Source organism: Schistocerca gregaria, unplaced genomic scaffold (assembly GCF_023897955.1).
Source record: "Schistocerca gregaria isolate iqSchGreg1 unplaced genomic scaffold, iqSchGreg1.2 ptg000445l, whole genome shotgun sequence".
Lineage (NCBI taxonomy): Eukaryota > Metazoa > Arthropoda > Insecta > Orthoptera > Acrididae > Schistocerca > Schistocerca gregaria.
The window spans coordinates 619,684-643,467 of record NW_026061867.1 but is presented as its reverse complement, the minus strand read 5'-3'; the positions used below and the strand labels follow the sequence as shown (position 1 = coordinate 643,467).

The window sequence follows — 23,784 nt, the reverse complement described above, 5'->3', positions numbered from 1 at the left end:
CCCACAGGAAAAGGAGAGGAGAGGGAAGGTAAGGCTCAAAGTTGGTAGGAGGGGTAGATGGAGGGGAGGAGGGCATCATCAGGGAGGGGGAGTTGACGGAAGCCACCGAGGGAGAGGGTGTGGAGGGTGTAAAGATGGAGAGCAGGTGGGATATAGGAATGCAGGCGCGGCAGCAGGTTGGGGTGGGAGAGGATGGGAGAGACAAGAGGGTGTGGAGGATCAAGCTTGCGGGAGGTGTAGAGGATCCGTAACCGTTCGAGGAAAAGGAGGAGGTGCGGGAAGGGAATCAGGTCATAGAGGATCCGCGTGGGGGAAGGGAGACGGATGCGATAGGCGAGGCGGAGCGCATGGCGTTCTAGGATCTGAATGGACTTGTAGAAGGTAGGAGGGGCAGAGATCCAGGCGGGATGAGCATAGCAAAGGATAGGACGGATGAGGGACTTGTAGGTGTAGAGGATGGTGGAAGGGTCCAGACCCCATGTACGGCCAGAAAGGAGCTTAAGGAGGCGGAGGCGGGAGCGTGCCTTGGCTTGGATCGTCCGGAGATGTGGGTTCCAGGAGAGGCGACGGTCGAGGGTGACACCAAGGTACTTGAGAGTAGGTGTGAGGGTGATGGGACGGCCATAAATAGTAAGATAGAAATCAAGGAGACGGAAGGAACGAGTGGTTTTGCCTACAATGATCGCCTGGGTCTTGGAAGGATTGACCTTGAGCAACCACTGGTTACACCAAGTGGTGAACCGGTCAAGATAGGATTGGAGAAGGTGCTGGGAGCGTTGCAGGGTGGGAGCGAGGGCAAGGAAGGCAGTGTCATCGGCGTACTGGAGAAGGTGTAGGGGAGGTGCAGGTGGAGGCATGTCTGCCGTGTAAAGGAGGTAGAGAAGAGGGGAAAGGACGGAACCTTGGGGCACACCGGCGGAGGGGTAGAAGGTGTAGGAATCAGTGTTGTGGATGGTGACATAGGAAGGACGGTGGGAAAGGAAGGAAGCGACCAGACGGACATAGTTGAGAGGAAGAGCAAAGGTTTGGAGCTTGAAAAGGAGACCGGAATGCCACACACGGTCATATGCGCGTTCGAGGTCGAGGGAAAGGAAGATGGCGGAACGACGGGAATTGAGTTGTTCGGAGAGGAGGTGAGTGAGGTGAAGGAGGAGGTCATCGGCTGAGAAGGACGGCCGAAAGCCACATTGGGTAGGGGGGAGGAGGCGGTGTTGGTGAAGGTGCTTGTGTAGGCGGCGGGTAAGAATGGATTCCAGGACCTTGCTGAAGACCGAGGTAAGGCTGATGGGACGGTAGGAGGAGACAGCGGAAGGCGGTTTGTCGGGCTTGAGGAACATCAGGATCCGGGAGGTTTTCCACAGGTCGGGGTAGTAGCCGGTGGACAGGACCACATTGTAGAGCCTGGCCAATGTGGAGAGGAAGGAGGCAGGAGCTTCACGGAGGTGACGGTAAGTAACACGATCGTGACCGGGAGCAGTGTTGCGTTTAGGGCGAAGTGTAGCAATGATATCTTGAGTGGTGATTGGGGTATTTAGTTCTGTGTGTGTGATGTTGTCCAAGTACTGGAAGCCAGGAGCAAGCGGGGGGACAGAGGTATCAGTTCGATCACGGACATCAGGAAAGAGGGAATAATCGAACTGGGGATCGTCAGGGATGGTAAGGATATCGGAGAGGTAGGAGGCGAAATGGTTGGCCTTACTAAGGGCATCAGGGAAGGGGTGGTCATCATGAAGGAGAGGGTAGTAGGGAGAGGGTTTAGATCCGGTAAGGCGGCGGAAGGCTGACCAGTACTTGGACGAGTTGATAGGTAAGGTGGCATTAAGACGGGTGCATGTCTGTCGCCAGTCCCGGCGTTTCTTTGCCGTGAGTAAGTTCCTGATGTGTCGCTGTAGTTGCCGGTGGCGTCGTAGTGTGTCCTGGTCACGTGTGTGAAGGAAGGCACGGTAGAGCCGGCGGGATTCACGCAGGAGAAGGACGGCCTGTGGGGGTAAGGTGGGGCGGTGCGGATGGATGGCAATGGTAGGGACGTGGGCCTCCACGGCCTCAGACAAGGTCTGCTGGAGAAAGGAGGCAGCACGGGTAACGTCGTCAGGTTGGTGGTAGGTGAGGGGGTGGCTATCGACCTGGAGAGCAAGGGAGTCCCGGTAGGCATTCCAGTTGGCACGGGAGTAGTCATGGACATATTTCGGGGGAGGGTCATGGCGCGGGTCGGGACGGGGGCGACGACCGTCTGATACAGTGAGGAGGACAGGGAGATGATCACTGCCAATGGGATCAAGGACGTCCACCGCTATGCGGCCAAGCAGGGTGGGGGAGGCTAGGACGACATCGGGAGTGGTATTGGATTCAGGGCGGGTGTGTTGGGGAATTGGAAGGACGTCGCCTTGGAGGGTGGCAAGGAACCGATGCCACCGCCGTAACTGGGCGGCAGAACGACTATGGATGTTAAGGTCGGCGGCGATCACGTAGGAGGAGAAGGTACGGTCGATGTGGGAAAGGAAGTCGAAAGGAATAGGTGCAGCGGGGCGGACATAGATGGTGGCACAGGTAAGGGTAAGGCCGGGGAAGAAGAGACTAAGGATCAAGTGTTCTGTGGGGTCAGGAAGGAGGGGTTGGAGCCGGACAGGGATCTGGCGGTGGTGGCCAATGGCAACTCCGCCACGCGCTATCTGGAGTGGATTGTCAGACCGGTGAAGGAGGTAGGGCGAGGTGTGGACGGTGTGGTGGGGCTGAAGAAAGGTTTCGTTCAGAAGGAAGGCATCCACACGGTGGGTCGTAAGGGTATGCATAAGGAGGTGCTTGTTGGTGGGAAGGGAGCGGATGTTATTGAACAGGATACGGTGCTGTCGTGCCATAATGGGAATTTAAACGAGGGTGTCGAGACGGGAGAAGGTGAAATGGGCCTGGTTGTGGGAATAGGTGGCGTAGGTGTTGAGGTGGAACACGGAACGGGCAGCGAGGGAAATCTGGTGGAGGGTGTGGGGACGCTGAAAGGGATGGACGTTCTGGAGCACTATTGTGACGAACCTGATGATGTCCTCTGCGGTGGGGGGAGGACGGAGGGAATTGCCAGGAGGGGTGGGGTCATCCAAAGGGCGGAGAGGAACAGTGAGTTCAGGAGCGGATGGAGGAGGTCGAGCCTTGCATTTCTGGGAGTAGGTAGGGTGTTGGAGGTTGCAGGTATTGCAGGAGGGAGGAGACTGAAGGTTGGGGCACTGCCGGAGGAAGTGCGCTTGCTTACAATGCGGGCAGACTGGGGCCTCGCGGCACTCTGATGTTGGGTGTGCGTTATAACGCAGACACCTCTGGCAGCGAATGGATTGTGGTGGGGAGCGGGAGGGGTCAACCTTATACCGGCGGTGGAAGAGGAGGGCACCCTCCTTAAGGAGATGGTCGATGGAGGGAGCGTGTTCGGAGAAAACTCGCATAAGGCGAGTGGGGCCCGCAGAGTTGAAAATGCGGCGAACAGCTCGCACCTCCAGGTACGGGTGGGCCTTCAACTCCGCCAGCACCTCTTCCTCCGTGATCGTCGGGCTAAGCCGAGTGATCACGGCGGTGAGGGTCGGCGGGCGACGTGGGGGTTGGGGTTGACGGGGGGAGGAAGGGGAAGGAGCAGGGGCAAGGGAGGCATTAGGTCCAAATCGGGTGAGAGGAATTCGGGAGAGGATGTCGGAGTGTAGGGTAGGGCTTGGGGAGGTGATCAAGACAGAGTCCCTACGGGGGGTAAGAAGGGAGATGGGGGCTGCAGGGAAGTATTGGCGGAGGAGCAAGGTCAGGTTGCGGGCCTCCAGGAGAGAGGGATCAGGACGGGAGAGGAGATACTTGTAGGAGGGGGAGTTAGAAGAGGAAGTAGAGGGGGCTGGAGGGGAGACATCCATGGCATCTAGGGGTGGGGGAGGGGGAAGATGCTGGGACTTCTTGGGTGCGGAGGAGGCGGGGGTGCCACTGGGACGCTTAACAGCGGGGACAGGATGGGAGGAGGTGTGGGGCACAGGAGTGACGGGGAGATGACGGGAAGCGGCAGGTCCCGGTGTCGGTGCTGGTGCTGGTGCTGCTGTTGGTGCTGCTGTTGGTGCTGCTGCTGGTTGTGGCGCTGCTGCAGGTGGTGGTGCTGGCGCCGGCGATGGTGCGGCATGGGTCGTAGCCCGACGAGACACAACCCTGGCAGGGGCCGCATGAGTGGTGTGGGGGAGTGGGGGAAAGGGGTCGTGTGTGGAGGCTTGGGGAGAAGGAGCAGGGGATGGGGCGACAAAGGGAGCTGGGGTGGGAAGGGTGAGGAGGGGCGGGATATAGTAGGACGGGGGCGACTGAGCACACCAAGTAAGAGTAGTGGCAGCGAGGGAGGGCGTCGTATAGACGATGGCGGTGGTAGTGGCGGTGGTGGTGGGGGTGGTCATGATGGCAGTAAGGAAAACTGGAAACACAGAAAAGAAGAATGGGGACAGACAAGGGACAAAGTCAGGAACAGATTACAGATGACAGATGAGAGACGTCGAGGAGCGAAAGGATGAAGGCAAAGACGAAGACGAGAATAGCGACGACAACGAAAGCAGGAGAGGAAGACGAAGCACTGGGTCCTGGCGGCGGCGGCGGCGGCGGCGGCGGCGGGGGCCGGAAGCTGCGGCGGCGGCGGCGGCGGCGGCGGCGGCGGGGGCCGGAAGCTGCGGCGGCGGCGGCGGCGGCGGCGGCGGCGGCGGCTGGGTCCGGAAGCTGCGGCTGGGTCCGGCGACGACTGCTACTGCAAAACTGGCGGCACTGGAAACTGCTGCTGCTGCTGCTGCTGCTGCTGGCGGTTCCGGAACTGCGACTGCGACTGCGACTGCGACTGCGACTGCGACTTCTGCGAAGCCCTAACACTTCGATACGTAGCAGGACTCTGCAAGGTATCGAAGGGCGGAACTCTTCCGAGGTCCGCCGAAGAAGGCTGACGCTAGTTTTCTGTCGTCTTAAGTGGTCGACATACTTGCAAGTAGCTGCGAGATCTTAAGAAAAGAAACGCTGCACCATTGCTTTTGCCGCACTCGAATGACTGAATTGCGATTCTTAAAAAAGAGAGAAATGAATGTTTGCTCTGTCCGACGCTTCCAAGCACGTCTGTGTACACACGAACTCGGCGTCGACGCGAGAAAATGACGGGAGCGCACTCATGGGCCTGCGACGGCTTTCTGCAGTCCCAGCGTCAGTGAGAGGTGAACCGGTAGCCACAGAAAGCAGTGGCCGCCGCGACACTCAGTATTGTTAAACGGAAATTTTCTTCTTGTTGAGGATGGCGTCATTGGTATGCAACCGCGTTCACGTGTGTGAAAATATTTGCTCCTCTATATGCAAAATCGCACGCAGCCGGTAGGATTCGAACATACGCTCCCACAGGGAATCTGATTTCGAGTCAGACGCCTTAACCACTCGGACACGAAACATGCAACTGCTACGGTTTAAAGCACTGTGGCGTCAGAAAACGGCGTAGCTGCATTCTTTTCCGTAGTGTTTCCACCGCTACCAAAGTATTAAAATCTCCGCCCCAACAGGGACTTGAACCCTGGACCCTTAGGTTACAAGCCTAATGCTCTACCGACTGAGCTATCCGGGCTCACACGACGTTAGAGATCATCCCACGATGCACAGGTATACATTGACTCATGTCCTTCACAGTTGTGCTATCGCTGCATCGAGCTGTTACTAATTAAACGTCCCTGAATGCTGTCTACAAACGTGTCGCGCTAAGCTCGTAGCAGACTATCGAAGAATGCTGACACACGATGCAAAAACAAACTGCAGCAGTCGTTAGGTCTCATACGTTGGAGTAGAGGATTTACGTGTTTTGTCGACATTCACTGGGCAATTGGAAAATTCACAAGCATTTCGAATGCAATGCTTCCCACGTTTTCGCTCATTTCACGGTTCCGTTGGAGACGTTCTTTACCTCCTGACACAAAAAAGGGAACGCAGTCGGTAGGACTTTTCGTATTTTCTTACTTCTCAGGGAGTTGCCTACTGTGTTCCTCTTACGGCATGCACTAGATAACCTGAACAGTTACAGGATAGAGTCATTTTTGTTCTCGGCTGTACTTACATCATCACAGACTCGGAGCAATTCCATTGGCATCAGCTTCAAAACAAACACTTGCCGAAACCCGGGATCGGACCAGTGACCTTTAGATCTTCAGTCTAACGCTCTCCCCCCAACTGAGCTATTTTTTGTTTTTACTAGACCAGTGCTCTACCACTTTCTTTTTTGCATTACTGGTGCCTTAAACCAGCGCCTTAGACCGGTTTTTTTAGTTTTTTTTGTTTTTCTAACGCTCTTCCAAAGTTTGTTTTCTTCCTTAACCACTTTTTTTTCCTTAACCCCCTTTTTTTTTACTTCTCTTGTCAATAAGTAGATCGCAATGAAGGCAGGATCCCGGACGCGCAGCAACATCAGTGGGGCCTCTTCGCGGCACTGCAAGTGCGTCACGACACAGAACCCCTCCCCCATCATGACATGGGAGGACACAGACCTTTTGTCTGTCTCCTCTGAGATTATTTATATCATGGAACAAAATTTTTACTGTGGACGTTGCGGTTTTTCCCTTATTTTATTTTATGTTTTTTTTATTTTTTTTATTTGCTCTGTTTGGTTCTTGAATGTTGTAATTTGTTTTTACCTTTTTCTGTTGTGGTTTTTTTTTCGTACATAATACCGTGTAGAAGCCGTAGTCACTTCTCAGAGATTAATAAAATAGGTCACTCAGTCCACTGTTTACTTGTTACTTGCTTATAGTTTCTATCGTGTTGTTCGTTTTTATCCTATGCCTGTCCTCTTGAAGACTATATTCAACATGTTGCCGTAGTGTTTTTTATGCTCACTGAATTTTTTTGATTCCCAATAAGCGGATTCCATATAGACGATGAAATCAATTGAGTTGTCAGATCCATTCCTTCCAATTACGTAATGTGTGTAGTGACCCATGAGCCACATGACAGCGTTATTTTTGCTTTCTGGAAAAAATGTCACTTCAGGCTGTAATAGCGTTTGTGGTGTATAATTGCGGCCATCACTTCTGGTGAGGAGTGCAATCTTCCATCTGATCCATGTCCAATTGTGAAATTGTCCTCTGCACGTGAATCTGTGTTGATGTGTGTCCACGAATCCACACTTAGTGCAGTGATTTGTGGCACACAGTCCTATCTGATAAAGTTTTGCATTGGTTGGTATAGTGTCGCTGACTACCTTGTACCAAGTGGAAGCCACGTTTGTTGAATGGATTTTGAGGCTAAGGTTTTTCCATACAGTACGCCATATGACGTTCGGATATTTGATTTCTATGGTATTTTGTGTATCCGATTTGTGCCATGTGTTTAGAATCTCCTTTGTAGTTATATTTGACTTGTACATTGTGCGTGCCTCTAAGTAGCCGACCTCAATATAAAATTTCTTGATATGCGTTAGTGTGTTGTTTAGTTTGCCCACATTAACCGGGGGTTGCAGGGAACCAGGCTGGACAGTTGTGAATAGTCGGGAGGTGATGTTATCTCTGTCCTTATTAATCATAAACAGGGTTCTTTTGATGTAAAGTGCAGTTGCCTTTGTAACCAAATTAGTTAGCTCTAACCCGCCCATCAGTCTTGCTATGGTTCCGTTGGAGACGTTCTTTACCTCCTGACACAAAAAAGGGAACGCAGTCGGTAGGACTTTTCGTATTTTCTTACTTCTCAGGGAGTTGCCTACTGTGTTCCTCTTACGGCATGCACTAGATAACCTGAACAGTTACAGGATAGAGTCATTTTTGTTCTCGGCTGTACTTACATCATCACAGACTCGGAGCAATTCCATTGGCATCAGCTTCAAAACAAACACTTGCCGAAACCCGGGATCGAACCAGGGACCTTTAGATCTTCAGTCTAACGCTCTCCCAACTGAGCTATTTCGGCTCGCGCGTATGTCTGCATACTCGCGCGTCTTCGTTAACCTCTGAATCGCCGCCAATTTCACAGTCATCTTCGTCTGATAAGACACAGGGACGCTGAAAGGCGAGCAGCAGATGCAGTGAAGTACCACACACATATCTTCTGATTCCATCATCGTAAGAAGCAAACATGTCGACTCGATTCATGTAATATTGACTTCGCTGGCGCTAGAAAACCTTTACTATATCGATGCCACGTGCAACTCGTGTGCAGAGAACGAGACACAAGAAGGAGTGAGCCTCTCCACTATGTGAGAGGCAGTATCAAGCAGAAACACACGCTAAAACATTTGACTTGCGTTAGCTCATAAATTGCTACACGTCACCGTCTGCAAGCTAAAATGGACACATCTGTACTGCCCAGAGAGGCGACACTTGCACTCACACCTGGTGGACGGCAGTGAGACGAGGAGATGAGCTGTGGCTTCTGGGAGCGACTGTAGCGCTGCACCCAAGAACACTGCACATTGCTGGCGACCCACGTGTTTAGTAGAGACGCAACTGCTAGGATGCAGCTGAACGTCCATCTTCTGAGAGCGAGAAAATTTCCGCAGTCGGCAGGACTCGAACCTACGCTCCCAGAGGGAATCTGATTTCAAGTCAGACGCCTTAACCACTCGGCCACGACTGCCGGTCGCAATAGCGTCTTCCGACAAGTGAAAGTGCCACCTTTAGAAGCAATCCAATGGCAGAAAGCTGCGTGGCCTCACTCTTTTCTGTAGTGTTTCCATTGCCAGCACATTAGCCGTTACGAAAGTGTATTAATTTTCGCCTAGACATTGCCTTGAACCCAACACCCTTTGGTTGAAAATCAAACGCTCTACCGACTGAGCTATCGTACAGCTGCGTGGCGTGCGAGTCATTCGCATGACGTAATTACTGGCTTGTGGCTCCAATGGCGACTTCACCGACTTACCGCTGACGCTAGTTTTCTGTCGTCTTAAGTGGTCGACATACTTGCAAGTAGCTGCGAGATCTTAAGAAAAGAAACGCTGCACCATTGCTTTTGCCGCACTCGAATGACTGAATTGCGATTCTTAAAAAAGAGAGAAATGAATGTTTGCTCTGTCCAACGCTTCCAAGCACGTCTGTGTACACACGAACTCGGCGTCGACGCGAGAAAATGACGGGAGCGCACTCATGGGCCTGCGACGGCTTTCTGCAGTCCCAGCGTCAGTGAGAGGTGAACCGGTAGCCACAGAAAGCAGTGGCCGCCGCGACACTCAGTATTGTTAAACGGAAATTTTCTTCTTGTTGAGGATGGCGTCATTGGTATGCAACCGCATTCACGTGTGTGAAAATATTTGCTCCTCTATATGCAAAATCGCACGCAGCCGGTAGGATTCGAACATACGCTCCCACAGGGAATCTGATTTCGAGTCAGACGCCTTAACCACTCGGACACGAAACATGCAACTGCTACGGTTTAAAGCACTGTGGCGTCAGAAAACGGCGTAGCTGCATTCTTTTCCGTAGTGTTTCCACCGCTACCAAAGTATTAAAATCTCCGCCCGAACAAGGACTTGAACCCTGGACCCTTAGGTTAAAAAGCCTAATGCTCTACCGACTGAGCTATCCGGGCTCACACGACGTTAGAGATCATCCCACGATGCACAGGTATACATTGACTCATGTCCTTCACAGTTGTGCTATCGCTGCATCGAGCTGTTACTAATTAAACGTCCCTGAATGCTGTCTACAAACGTGTCGCGCTAAGCTCGTAGCAGACTATCGAAGAATGCTGACACACGCTGCAAAAACAAACCGCAGCAGTCGTTAGGTCTCATACGTTGGAGTAGAGGATTTACGTGTTTTGTCGACATTCACTGGGCAATTGGAAAATTCACAAGCATTTCGAATGCAATGCTTCCCACGTTTTCGCTCATTTCACGGTTCCGTTGGAGACGTTCTTTACCTCCTGACACAAAAAAGGGAACGCAGTCGGTAGGACTTTTCGTATTTTCTTACTTCTCAGGGAGTTGCCTACTGTGTTCCTCTTACGGCATGCACTAGATAACCTGAACAGTTACAGGATAGAGTCATTTTTGTTCTCGGCTGTACTTACATCATCACAGACTCGGAGCAATTCCATTGGCATCAGCTTCAAAACAAACACTTGCCGAAACCCGGGATCGGACCAGTGACCTTTAGATCTTCAGTCTAACGCTCTCCCCCCAACTGAGCTATTTTTTGTTTTTACTAGACCAGTGCTCTACCACTTTCTTTTTTGCATTACTGGTGCCTTAAACCAGCGCCTTAGACCGGTTTTTTTAGTTTTTTTGTTTTTCTAACGCTCTTCCAAAGTTTGTTTTCTTCCTTAACCACTTTTTTTTCCTTAACCCCTTTTTTTTTTACTTCTCTTGTCAATAAGTAGATCGCAATGAAGGCAGGATCCCGGACGCGCTGCAACATCAGTAGGGACTCTTCGCGGCACTGCAAGTGCGTCACGACACAGAACCCCTCCCCCATCATGACATGGGAGGACACAGACCTTTTGTCTGTCTCCTCTGAGATTATTTATATCATGGAACAAAATTTTTACTGTGGACGTTGCGGTTTTTCCCTTATTTTATTTTATGTTTTTTTTATTTTTTTTATTTGCTCTGTTTGGTTCTTGAATGTTGTAATTTGTTTTTACCTTTTTCTGTTGTGGTTTTTTTTTCGTACATAATACCGTGTAGAAGCCGTAGTCACTTCTCAGAGATTAATAAAATAGGTCACTCAGTCCACTGTTTACTTGTTACTTGCTTATAGTTTCTATCGTGTTGTTTGTTTTTATCCTATGCCTGTCCTCTTGAAGACTATATTCAACATGTTGCCGTAGTGTTTTTTATGGTCACTGAATTTTTTTGATTCCCAATAAGCGGATTCCATATAGACGATGAAATCAATTGAATTGTCAGATCCATTCCTTCCAATTACGTAATGTGTGTAGTGACCCATGAGCCACATGACAGCGTTATTTTTGCTTTCTGGAAAAAATGTCACTTCAGGCTGTAATGGCGTTTGTGGTGTATAATTGCGGCCATCACTTCTGGTGAGGAGTGCAATCTTCCATCTGATCCATGTCCAATTGTGAAATTGTCCTCTGCACGTGAATCTGTGTTGATGTGTGTCCACGAATCCACACTTAGTGCAGTGATTTGTGGCACACAGTCCTATCTGATAAAGTTTTGCATTGGTTGGTATAGTGTCGCTGACTACCTTGTACCAAGTGGAAGCCACGTTTGTTGAATGGATTTTGAGGCTAAGGTTTTTCCATACAGTACGCCATATGACGTTCGGATATTTGATTTCTATGGTATTTTGTGTATCCGATTTGTGCCATGTGTTTAGAATCTCCTTTGTAGTTATATTTGACTTGTACATTGTGCGTGCCTCTAAGTAGCCGACCTCAATATAAAATTTCTTGATATGCGTTAGTGTGTTGTTTAGTTTGCCCACATTAACCGGGGGTTGCAGGGAACCAGGCTGGACAGTTGTGAATAGTCGGGAGGTGATGTTATCTCTGTCCTTATTAATCATAAACAGGGTTCTTTTGATGTAAAGTGCAGTTGCCTTTGTAACCAAATTAGTTAGCTCTAACCCGCCCATCAGTCTTGCTATGGTTCCGTTGGAGACGTTCTTTACCTCCTGACACAAAAAAGGGAACGCAGTCGGTAGGACTTTTCGTATTTTCTTACTTCTCAGGGAGTTGCCTACTGTGTTCCTCTTACGGCATGCACTAGATAACCTGAACAGTTACAGGATAGAGTCATTTTTGTTCTCGGCTGTACTTACATCATCACAGACTCGGAGCAATTCCATTGGCATCAGCTTCAAAACAAACACTTGCCGAAACCCGGGATCGAACCAGGGACCTTTAGATCTTCAGTCTAACGCTCTCCCAACTGAGCTATTTCGGCTCACGCGTATGTCTGCATACTCGCGCGTCTTCGTTAACCTCTGAATCGCCGCCAATTTCACAGTCATCTTCGTCTGATAAGACACAGGGACGCTGAAAGGCGAGCAGCAGATGCAGTGAAGTACCACACACATATCTTCTGATTCCATCATCGTAAGAAGCAAACATGTCGACTCGATTCATGTAATATTGACTTCGCTGGCGCTAGAAAACCTTTACTATATCGATGCCACGTGCAACTCGTGTGCAGAGAACGAGACACAAGAAGGAGTGAGCCTCTCCACTATGTGAGAGGCAGTATCAAGCAGAAACACACGCTAAAACATTTGACTTGCGTTAGCTCATAAATTGCTACACGTCACCGTCTGCAAGCTAAAATGGACACATCTGTACTGCCCAGAGAGGCGACACTTGCACTCACACCTGGTGGACGGCAGTGAGACGAGGAGATGAGCTGTGGCTTCTGGGAGCGACTGTAGCGCTGCACCCAAGAACACTGCACATTGCTGGCGACCCACGTGTTTAGTAGAGACGCAACTGCTAGGATGCAGCTGAACGTCCATCTTCTGAGAGCGAGAAAATTTCCGCAGTCGGCAGGACTCGAACCTACGCTCCCAGAGGGAATCTGATTTCAAGTCAGACGCCTTAACCACTCGGCCACGACTGCCGGTCGCAATAGCGTCTTCCGACAAGTGAAAGTGCCACCTTTAGAAGCAATCCAATGGCAGAAAGCTGCGTGGCCTCACTCTTTTCTGTAGTGTTTCCATTGCCAGCACATTAGCCGTTACGAAAGTGTATTAATTTTCGCCTAGACATTGCCTTGAACCCAACACCCTTTGGTTGAAAATCAAACGCTCTACCGACTGAGCTATCGTACAGCTGCGTGGCGTGCGAGTCATTCGCATGACGTAATTACTGGCTTGTGGCTCCAATGGCGACTTCACCGACTTCCCACTGACGCACCGCTGACGCTAGTTTTCTGTCGTCTTAAGTGGTCGACATACTTGCAAGTAGCTGCGAGATCTTAAGAAAAGAAACGCTGCACCATTGCTTTTGCCGCACTCGAATGACTGAATTGCGATTCTTAAAAAAGAGAGAAATGAATGTTTGCTCTGTCCGACGCTTCCAAGCACGTCTGTGTACACACGAACTCGGCGTCGACGCGAGAAAATGACGGGAGCGCACTCATGGGCCTGCGACGGCTTTCTGCAGTCCCAGCGTCAGTGAGAGGTGAACCGGTAGCCACAGAAAGCAGCGGCCGCCGCGACACTCAGTATTGTTAAAGGGAAATTTTCTTCTTGTTGAGGATGGCGTCATTGGTATGCAACCGCGTTCACGTGTGTGAAAATATTTGCTCCTCTATATGCAAAATCGCACGCAGCCGGTAGGATTCGAACATACGCTCCCACAGGGAATCTGATTTCGAGTCAGACGCCTTAACCACTCGGACACGAAACATGCAACTGCTACGGTTTAAAGCACTGTGGCGTCAGAAAACGGCGTAGCTGCATTCTTTTCCGTAGTGTTTCCACCGCTACCAAAGTATTAAAATCTCCGCCCGAACAGGGACTTGAACCCTGGACCCTTAGGTTAAAAAGCCTAATGCTCTACCGACTGAGCTATCCGGGCTCACACGACGTTAGAGATCATCCCACGATGCACAGGTATACATTGACTCATGTCCTTCACAGTTGTGCTATCGCTGCATCGAGCTGTTACTAATTAAACGTCCCTGAATGCTGTCTACAAACGTGTCGCGCTAAGCTCGTAGCAGACTATCGAAGAATGCTGACACACGATGCAAAAACAAACCGCAGCAGTCGTTAGGTCTCATACGTTGGAGTAGAGGATTTACGTGTTTTGTCGACATTCACTGGGCAATTGGAAAATTCACAAGCATTTCGAATGCAATGCTTCCCACGTTTTCGCTCATTTCACGGTTCCGTTGGAGACGTTCTTTACCTCCTGACACAAAAAAGGGAACGCAGTCGGTAGGACTTTTCGTATTTTCTTACTTCTCAGGGAGTTGCCTACTGTGTTCCTCTTACGGCATGCACTAGATAACCTGAACAGTTACAGGATAGAGTCATTTTTGTTCTCGGCTGTACTTACATCATCACAGACTCGGAGCAATTCCATTGGCATCAGCTTCAAAACAAACACTTGCCGAAACCCGGGATCGGACCAGTGACCTTTAGATCTTCAGTCTAACGCTCTCCCCCCAACTGAGCTATTTTTTGTTTTTACTAGACCAGTGCTCTACCACTTTCTTTTTTGCATTACTGGTGCCTTAAACCAGCGCCTTAGACCGGTTTTTTTAGTTTTTTTGTTTTTCTAACGCTCTTCCAAAGTTTGTTTTCTTCCTTAACCACTTTTTTTTCCTTAACCCCTTTTTTTTTTACTTCTCTTGTCAATAAGTAGATCGCAATGAAGGCAGGATCCCGGACGCGCAGCAACATCAGTGGGGCCTCTTCGCGGCACTGCAAGTGCGTCACGACACAGAACCCCTCCCCCATCATGACATGGGAGGACACAGACCTTTTGTCTGTCTCCTCTGAGATTATTTATATCATGGAACAAAATTTTTACTGTGGACGTTGCGGTTTTTCCCTTATTTTATTTTATGTTTTTTTTATTTTTTTTATTTGCTCTGTTTGGTTCTTGAATGTTGTAATTTGTTTTTACCTTTTTCTGTTGTGGTTTTTTTTTCGTACATAATACCGTGTAGAAGCCGTAGTCACTTCTCAGAGATTAATAAAATAGGTCACTCAGTCCACTGTTTACTTGTTACTTGCTTATAGTTTCTATCGTGTTGTTCGTTTTTATCCTATGCCTGTCCTCTTGAAGACTATATTCAACATGTTGCCGTAGTGTTTTTTATGGTCACTGAATTTTTTTGATTCCCAATAAGCGGATTCCATATAGACGATGAAATCAATTGAGTTGTCAGATCCATTCCTTCCAATTACGTAATGTGTGTAGTGAGCCATGAGCCACATGACAGCGTTATTTTTGCTTTCTGGAAAAAATGTCACTTCAGGCTGTAATAGCGTTTGTGGTGTATAATTGCGGCCATCACTTCTGGTGAGGAGTGCAATCTTCCATCTGATCCATGTCCAATTGTGAAATTGTCCTCTGCACGTGAATCTGTGTTGATGTGTGTCCACGAATCCACACTTAGTGCAGTGATTTGTGGCACACAGTCCTATCTGATAAAGTTTTGCATTGGTTGGTATAGTGTCGCTGACTACCTTGTACCAAGTGGAAGCCACGTTTGTTGAATGGATTTTGAGGCTAAGGTTTTTCCATACAGTACGCCATATGACGTTCGGATATTTGATTTCTATGGTATTTTGTGTATCCGATTTGTGCCATGTGTTTAGAATCTCCTTTGTAGTTATATTTGACTTGTACATTGTGCGTGCCTCTAAGTAGCCGACCTCAATATAAAATTTCTTGATATGCGTTAGTGTGTTGTTTAGTTTGCCCACATTAACCGGGGGTTGCAGGGAACCAGGCTGGACAGTTGTGAATAGTCGGGAGGTGATGTTATCTCTGTCCTTATTAATCATAAACAGGGTTCTTTTGATGTAAAGTGCAGTTGCCTTTGTAACCAAATTAGTTAGCTCTAACCCGCCCATCAGTCTTGCTATGGTTCCGTTGGAGACGTTCTTTACCTCCTGACACAAAAAAGGGAACGCAGTCGGTAGGACTTTTCGTATTTTCTTACTTCTCAGGGAGTTGCCTACTGTGTTCCTCTTACGGCATGCACTAGATAACCTGAACAGTTACAGGATAGAGTCATTTTTGTTCTCGGCTGTACTTACATCATCACAGACTCGGAGCAATTCCATTGGCATCAGCTTCAAAACAAACACTTGCCGAAACCCGGGATCGAACCAGGGACCTTTAGATCTTCAGTCTAACGCTCTCCCAACTGAGCTATTTCGGCTCACGCATATGTCTGCATACTCGCGCGTCTTCGTTAACCTCTGAATCGCCGCCAATTTCACAGTCATCTTCGTCTGATAAGACACAGGGACGCTGAAAGGCGAGCAGCAGATGCAGTGAAGTACCACACACATATCTTCTGATTCCATCATCGTAAGAAGCAAACATGTCGACTCGATTCATGTAATATTGACTTCGCTGGCGCTAGAAAACCTTTACTATATCGATGCCACGTGCAACTCGTGTGCAGAGAACGAGACACAAGAAGGAGTGAGCCTCTCCACTATGTGAGAGGCAGTATCAAGCAGAAACACACGCTAAAACATTTGACTTGCGTTAGCTCATAAATTGCTACACGTCACCGTCTGCAAGCTAAAATGGACACATCTGTACTGCCCAGAGAGGCGACACTTGCACTCACACCTGGTGGACGGCAGTGAGACGAGGAGATGAGCTGTGGCTTCTGGGAGCGACTGTAGCGCTGCACCCAAGAACACTGCACATTGCTGGCGACCCACGTGTTTAGTAGAGACGCAACTGCTAGGATGCAGCTGAACGTCCATCTTCTGAGAGCGAGAAAATTTCCGCAGTCGGCAGGACTCGAACCTACGCTCCCAGAGGGAATCTGATTTCAAGTCAGACGCCTTAACCACTCGGCCACGACTGCCGGTGGCAATAGCGTCTACCGACAAGTGAAAGTGCCACCTTTAGAAGCAATCCAATGGCAGAAAGCTGCGTGGCCTCACTCTTTTCTGTAGTGTTTCCATTGCCAGCACATTAGCCGTTACGAAAGTGTATTAATTTTCGCCTAGACATTGCCTTGAACCCAACACCCTTTGGTTGAAAATCAAACGCTCTACCGACTGAGCTATCGTACAGCTGCGTGGCGTGCGAGTCATTCGCATGACGTAATTACTGGCTTGTGGCTCCAATGGCGACTTCACCGACTTACCGCTGACGCTAGTTTTCTGTCGTCTTAAGTGGTCGACATACTTGCAAGTAGCTGCGAGATCTTAAGAAAAGAAACGCTGCACCATTGCTTTTGCCGCACTCGAATGACTGTATTGCGATTCTTAAAAAAGAGAGAAATGAATGTTTGCTCTGTCCAACGCTTCCAAGCACGTCTGTGTACACACGAACTCGGCGTCGACGCGAGAAAATGACGGGAGCGCACTCATGGGCCTGCGACGGCTTTCTGCAGTCCCAGCGTCAGTGAGAGGTGAACCGGTAGCCACAGAAAGCAGCGGCCGCCGCGACACTCAGTATTGTTAAACGGAAATTTTCTTCTTGTTGAGGATGGCGTCATTGGTATGCAACCGCGTTCACGTGTGTGAAAATATTTGCTCCTCTATATGCAAAATCGCACGCAGCCGGTAGGATTCGAACATACGCTCCCACAGGGAATCTGATTTCGAGTCAGACGCCTTAACCACTCGGACACGAAACATGCAACTGCTACGGTTTAAAGCACTGTGGCGTCAGAAAACGGCGTAGCTGCATTCTTTTCCGTAGTGTTTCCACCGCTACCAAAGTATTAAAATCTCCGCCCGAACAGGGACTTGAACCCTGGACCCTTAGGTTACAAGCCTAATGCTCTACCGACTGAGCTATCCGGGCTCACACGACGTTAGAGATCATCCCACGATGCACAGGTATACATTGACTCATGTCCTTCACAGTTGTGCTATCGCTGCATCGAGCTGTTACTAATTAAACGTCCCTGAATGCTGTCTACAAACGTGTCGCGCTAAGCTCGTAGCAGACTATCGAAGAATGCTGACACACGATGCAAAAACAAACTGCAGCAGTCGTTAGGTCTCATACGTTGGAGTAGAGGATTTACGTGTTTTGTCGACATTCACTGGGCAATTGGAAAATTCACAAGCATTTCGAATGCAATGCTTCCCACGTTTTCGCTCATTTCACGGTTCCGTTGGAGACGTTCTTTACCTCCTGACACAAAAAAGGGAACGCAGTCGGTAGGACTTTTCGTATTTTCTTACTTCTCAGGGAGTTGCCTACTGTGTTCCTCTTACGGCATGCACTAGATAACCTGAACAGTTACAGGATAGAGTCATTTTTGTTCTCGGCTGTACTTACATCATCACAGACTCGGAGCAATTCCATTGGCATCAGCTTCAAAACAAACACTTGCCGAAACCCGGGATCGGACCAGTGACCTTTAGATCTTCAGTCTAACGCTCTCCCCCCAACTGAGCTATTTTTTGTTTTTACTAGACCAGTGCTCTACCACTTTCTTTTTTGCATTACTGGTGCCTTAAACCAGCGCCTTAGACCGGTTTTTTTAGTTTTTTTGTTTTTCTAACGCTCTTCCAAAGTTTGTTTTCTTCCTTAACCACTTTTTTTTCCTTAACCCCTTTTTTTTTACTTCTCTTGTCAATAAGTAGATCGCAATGAAGGCAGGATCCCGGACGCGCAGCAACATCAGTGGGGCCTCTTCGCGGCACTGCAAGTGCGTCACGACACAGAACCCCTCCCCCATCATGACATGGGAGGACACAGACCTTTTGTCTGTCTCCTCTGAGATTATTTATATCATGGAACAAAATTTTTACTGTGGACGTTGCGATTTTTCCCTTATTTTATTTTATGTTTTTTTTATTTTTTTTATTTGCTCTGTTTGGTTCTTGAATGTTGTAATTTGTTTTTACCTTTTTCTGTTGTGGTTTTTTTTTCGTACATAATACCGTGTAGAAGCCGTAGTCACTTCTCAGAGATTAATAAAATAGGTCACTCAGTCCACTGTTTACTTGTTACTTGCTTATAGTTTCTATCGTGTTGTTCGTTTTTATCCTATGCCTGTCCTCTTGAAGACTATATTCAACATGTTGCCGTAGTGTTTTTTATGGTCACTGAATTTTTTTGATTCCCAATAAGCGGATTCCATATAGACGATGAAATCAATTGAATTGTCAGATCCATTCCTTCCAATTACGTAATGTGTGTAGTGACCCATGAGCCACATGACAGCGTTATTTTTGCTTTCTGGAAAAAATGTCACTTCAGGCTGTAATAGCGTTTGTGGTGTATAATTGCGGCCATCACTTCTGGTGAGGAGTGCAATCTTCCATCTGATCCATGTCCAATTGTGAAATTGTCCTCTGCACGTGAATCTGTGTTGATGTGTGTCCACGAATCCACACTTAGTGCAGTGATTTGTGGCACACAGTCCTATCTGATAAAGTTTTGCATTGGTTGGTATAGTGTCGCTGACTACCTTGTATCAAGTGGAAGCCACGTTTGTTGAATGGATTTTGAGGCTAAGGTTTTTCCATACAGTACGCCATATGACGTTCGGATATTTGATTTCTATGGTATTTTGTGTATCCGATTTGTGCCATGTGTTTAGAATCTCCTTTGTAGTTATATTTGACTTGTACATTGTGCGTGCCTCTAAGTAGCCGACCTCAATATAAAATTTCTTGATATGCGTTAGTGTGTTGTTTAGTTTGCCCACATTAACCGGGGGTTGCAGGGAACCAGGCTGGACAGTTGTGAATAGTCGGGAGGTGATGTTATCTCTGTCCTTATTAATCATAAACAGGGTTCTTTTGATGTAAAGTGCAGTTGCCTTTGTAACCAAATTAGTTAGCTCTAACCCGCCCATCAGTCTTGCTATGGTTCCGTTGGAGACGTTCTTTACCTCCTGACACAAAAAAGGGAACGCAGTCGGTAGGACTTTTCGTATTTTCTTACTTCTCAGGGAGTTGCCTACTGTGTTCCTCTTACGGCATGCACTAGATAACCTGAACAGTTACAGGATAGAGTCATTTTTGTTCTCGGCTGTACTTACATCATCACAGACTCGGAGCAATTCCATTGGCATCAGCTTCAAAACAAACACTTGCCGAAACCCTGGATCGAACCAGGGACCTTTAGATCTTCAGTCTAACGCTCTCCCAACTGAGCTATTTCGGCTCACGCATGTGTCTGCATACTCGCGCGTCTTCGTTAACCTCTGAATCGCCGCCAATTTCACAGTCATCTTCGTCTGATAAGACACAGGGACGCTGAAAGGCGAGCAGCAGATGCAGTGAAGTACCACACACATATCTTCTGATTCCATCATCGTAAGAAGCAAACATGTCGACTCGATTCATGTAATATTGACTTCGCTGGCGCTAGAAAACCTTTACTATATCGATGCCACGTGCAACTCGTGTGCAGAGAACGAGACACAAGAAGGAGTGAGCCTCTCCACTATGTGAGAGGCAGTATCAAGCAGAAACACACGCTAAAACATTTGACTTGCGTTAGCTCATAAATTGCTACACGTCACCGTCTGCAAGCTAAAATGGACACATCTGTACTGCCCAGAGAGGCGACACTTGCACTCACACCTGGTGGACGGCAGTGAGACGAGGAGATGAGCTGTGGCTTCTGGGAGCGACTGTAGCGCTGCACCCAAGAACACTGCACATTGCTGGCGACCCACGTGTTTTTTAGTAGAGACGCAACTGCTAGGATGCAGCTGAACGTCCATCTTCTGAGAGCGAGAAAATTTCCGCAGTCGGCAGGACTCGAACCTACGCTCCCAGAGGGAATCTGATTTCAAGTCAGACGCCTTAACCACTCGGCCACGACTGCCGGTCGCAATAGCGTCTTCCGACAAGTGAAAGTGCCACCTTTAGAAGCAATCCAATGGCAGAAAGCTGCGTGGCCTCACTCTTTTCTGTAGTGTTTCCATTGCCAGCACATTAGCCGTTACGAAAGTGTATTAATTTTCGCCTAGACATTGCCTTGAACCCAACACCCTTTGGTTGAAAATCAAACGCTCTACCGACTGAGCTATCGTACAGCTGCGTGGCGTGCGAGTCATTCGCATGACGTAATTACTGGCTTGTGGCTCCAATGGCGACTTCACCGACTTACCGCTGACGCTAGTTTTCTGTCGTCTTAAGTGGTCGACATACTTGCAAGTAGCTGCGAGATCTTAAGAAAAGAAACGCTGCACCATTGCTTTTGCCGCACTCGAATGACTGTATTGCGATTCTTAAAAAAGAGAGAAATGAATGTTTGCTCTGTCCAACGCTTCCAAGCACGTCTGTGTACACATGAACTCGGCGTCGACGCGAGAAAATGACGGGAGCGCACTCATGGGCCTGCGACGGCTTTCTGCAGTCCCAGCGTCAGTGAGAGGTGAACCGGTAGCCACAGAAAGCAGCGGCCGCCGCGACACTCAGTATTGTTAAACGGAATTTTTCTTCTTGTTGAGGATGGCGTCATTGGTATGCAACCGCGTTCACGTGTGTGAAAATATTTGCTCCTCTATATGCAAAATCGCACGCAGGCGGTAGGATTCGAACATACGCTCCCACAGGGAATCTGATTTCGAGTCAGACGCCTTAACCACTCGGACACGAAACATGCAACTGCTACGGTTTAAAGCACTGTGGCGTCAGAAAACGGCGTAGCTGCATTCTTTTCCGTAGTGTTTCCACCGCTACCAAAGTATTAAAATCTCCGCCCGAACAGGGACTTGAACCCTGGACCCTTAGGTTAAAAGCCTAATGCTCTACCGACTGAGCTATCCGGGCTCACACGACGTTAGAGATCATCCCACGATGCACAGGTATACATTGACTCATGTCCTTCACAGTTGTGCTATCGCTGCATCGAGCTGTTACTAATTAAACGTCCCTGAATGCTGTCTACAAACGTGTCGCGCTAAGCTCGTAGCAGACTATCGAAGAATGCTGACACACGATGCAAAAACAAACCGCAGCAGTCGTTAGGTCTCATACGTTGGAGTAGAGGATTTACGTGTTTTGTCGACATTCACTGGGCAATTGGAAAATTCACAAGCATTTCGAATGCAATGCTTCCCACGTTTTCACTCATTTCACGGTTCCGTTGGAGACGTTCTTTACCTCCTGACACAAAAAAGGGAACGCAGTCGGTAGGACTTTTCGTATTTTCTTACTTCTCAGGGAGTTGCCTACTGTGTTCCTCTTACGGCATGCACTAGATAACCTGAACAGTTACAGGATAGAGTCATTTTTGTTCTCGGCTGTACTTACATCATCACAGACTCGGAGCAATTCCATTGGCATCAGCTTCAAAACAAACACTTGCCGAAACCCGGGATCGGACCAGTGACCTTTAGATCTTCAGTCTAACGCTCTCCCCCCAACTGAGCTATTTTTTGTTTTTACTAGACCAGTGCTCTACCACTTTCTTTTTTGCATTACTGGTGCCTTAAACCAGCGCCTTAGACCGGTTTTTTTAGTTTTTTTGTTTTTCTAACGCTCTTCCAAAGTTTGTTTTCTTCCTTAACCACTTTTTTTTCCTTAACCCCTTTTTTTTTACTTCTCTTGTCAATAAGTAGATCGCAATGAAGGCAGGATCCCGGATGCGCAGCAACATCAGTGGGGCCTCTTCGCGGCACTGCAAGTGCGTCACGACACAGAACCCCTCCCCCATCATGACATGGGAGGACACAGACCTTTTGTCTGTCTCCTCTGAGATTATTTATATCATGGAACAAAATTTTTACTGTGGACGTTGCGGTTTTTCCCTTATTTTATTTTATGTTTTTTTTATTTTTTTATTTGCTCTGTTTGGTTCTTGAATGTTGTAATTTGTTTTTACCTTTTTCTGTTGTGGTTTTTTTTTTCGTACATAATACCGTGTAGAAGCCGTAGTCACTTCTCAGAGATTAATAAAATAGGTCACTCAGTCCACTGTTTACTTGTTACTTGCTTATAGTTTCTATCGTGTTGTTCGTTTTTATCCTATGCCTGTCCTCTTGAAGACTATATTCAACATGTTGCCGTAGTGTTTTTTATGGTCACTGAATTTTTTTGATTCCCAATAAGCGGATTCCATATAGACGATGAAATCAATTGAATTGTCAGATCCATTCCTTCCAATTACGTAATGTGTGTAGTGACCCATGAGCCACATGACAGCGTTATTTTTGCTTTCTGGAAAAAATGTCACTTCAGGCTGTAATAGCGTTTGTGGTGTATAATTGCGGCCATCACTTCTGGTGAGGAGTGCAATCTTCCATCTGATCCATGTCCAATTGTGAAATTGTCCTCTGCACGTGAATCTGTGTTGATGTGTGTCCACGAATCCACACTTAGTGCAGTGATTTGTGGCACACAGTCCTATCTGATAAAGTTTTGCATTGGTTGGTATAGTGTCGCTGACTACCTTGTACCAAGTGGAAGCCACGTTTGTTGAATGGATTTTGAGGCTAAGGTTTTTCCATACAGTACGCCATATGACGTTCGGATATTTGATTTCTATGGTATTTTGTGTATCCGATTTGTGCCATGTGTTTAGAATCTCCTTTGTAGTTATATTTGACTTGTACATTGTGCGTGCCTCTAAGTAGCCGACCTCAATATAAAATTTCTTGATATGCGTTAGTGTGTTGTTTAGTTTGCCCACATTAACCGGGGGTTGCAGGGAACCAGGCTGGACAGTTGTGAATAGTCGGGAGGTGATGTTATCTCTGTCCTTATTAATCATAAACAGGGTTCTTTTGATGTAAAGTGCAGTTGCCTTTGTAACCAAATTAGTTAGCTCTAACCCGCCCATCAGTCTTGCTATGGTTCCGTTGGAGACGTTCTTTACCTCCTGACACAAAAAAGGGAACGCAGTCGGTAGGACTTTTCGTATTTTCTTACTTCTCAGGGAGTTGCCTACTGTGTTCCTCTTACGGCATGCACTAGATAACCTGAACAGTTACAGGATAGAGTCATTTTTGTTCTCGGCTGTACTTACATCATCACAGACTCGGAGCAATTCCATTGGCATCAGCTTCAAAACAAACACTTGCCGAAACCCGGGATCGAACCAGGGACCTTTAGATCTTCAGTCTAACGCTCTCCCAACTGAGCTATTTCGGCTCACGCATATGTCTGCATACTCGCGCGTCTTCGTTAACCTCTGAATCGCCGACAATTTCACAGTCATCTTCGTCTGATAAGACACAGGGACGCTGAAAGGCGA

The 23,784-nt window shown here is 48.1% G+C and overlaps 12 non-coding genes across 12 annotated transcripts; all 12 read right to left on the bottom strand.

Annotated features, from left to right (window-relative positions):
- Positions 1–5,514: 5,514 nt before the first annotated feature.
- Positions 5,515–5,587, bottom strand: Trnat-ugu (transfer RNA threonine (anticodon UGU)). The gene has a single exon. It is a non-coding gene; the product is annotated as a tRNA-Thr (tRNA).
- Positions 5,588–7,838: 2,251 nt separating this feature from the next.
- Trnaf-gaa (transfer RNA phenylalanine (anticodon GAA)) lies at positions 7,839–7,911 on the bottom strand. The gene has a single exon. It is a non-coding gene; the product is annotated as a tRNA-Phe (tRNA).
- A 584-nt stretch (positions 7,912–8,495) lies between these two features.
- On the bottom strand, positions 8,496–8,577 carry Trnas-uga (transfer RNA serine (anticodon UGA)). Its single transcript has one exon. It is a non-coding gene; the product is annotated as a tRNA-Ser (tRNA).
- A 3,201-nt stretch (positions 8,578–11,778) lies between these two features.
- Trnaf-gaa (transfer RNA phenylalanine (anticodon GAA)) lies at positions 11,779–11,851 on the bottom strand. The gene has a single exon. It is a non-coding gene; the product is annotated as a tRNA-Phe (tRNA).
- Positions 11,852–12,435: 584 nt separating this feature from the next.
- On the bottom strand, positions 12,436–12,517 carry Trnas-uga (transfer RNA serine (anticodon UGA)). The gene has a single exon. It is a non-coding gene; the product is annotated as a tRNA-Ser (tRNA).
- Positions 12,518–15,729: 3,212 nt separating this feature from the next.
- Positions 15,730–15,802, bottom strand: Trnaf-gaa (transfer RNA phenylalanine (anticodon GAA)). The gene has a single exon. It is a non-coding gene; the product is annotated as a tRNA-Phe (tRNA).
- A 584-nt stretch (positions 15,803–16,386) lies between these two features.
- On the bottom strand, positions 16,387–16,468 carry Trnas-uga (transfer RNA serine (anticodon UGA)). Its single transcript has one exon. It is a non-coding gene; the product is annotated as a tRNA-Ser (tRNA).
- An 877-nt stretch (positions 16,469–17,345) lies between these two features.
- Positions 17,346–17,418, bottom strand: Trnat-ugu (transfer RNA threonine (anticodon UGU)). Its single transcript has one exon. It is a non-coding gene; the product is annotated as a tRNA-Thr (tRNA).
- Positions 17,419–19,667: 2,249 nt separating this feature from the next.
- On the bottom strand, positions 19,668–19,740 carry Trnaf-gaa (transfer RNA phenylalanine (anticodon GAA)). The gene has a single exon. It is a non-coding gene; the product is annotated as a tRNA-Phe (tRNA).
- Positions 19,741–20,327: 587 nt separating this feature from the next.
- Positions 20,328–20,409, bottom strand: Trnas-uga (transfer RNA serine (anticodon UGA)). Its single transcript has one exon. It is a non-coding gene; the product is annotated as a tRNA-Ser (tRNA).
- An 877-nt stretch (positions 20,410–21,286) lies between these two features.
- Positions 21,287–21,359, bottom strand: Trnak-uuu (transfer RNA lysine (anticodon UUU)). Its single transcript has one exon. It is a non-coding gene; the product is annotated as a tRNA-Lys (tRNA).
- A 2,249-nt stretch (positions 21,360–23,608) lies between these two features.
- Positions 23,609–23,681, bottom strand: Trnaf-gaa (transfer RNA phenylalanine (anticodon GAA)). The gene has a single exon. It is a non-coding gene; the product is annotated as a tRNA-Phe (tRNA).
- Between the last annotated feature and the right edge of the window lie 103 nt (positions 23,682–23,784).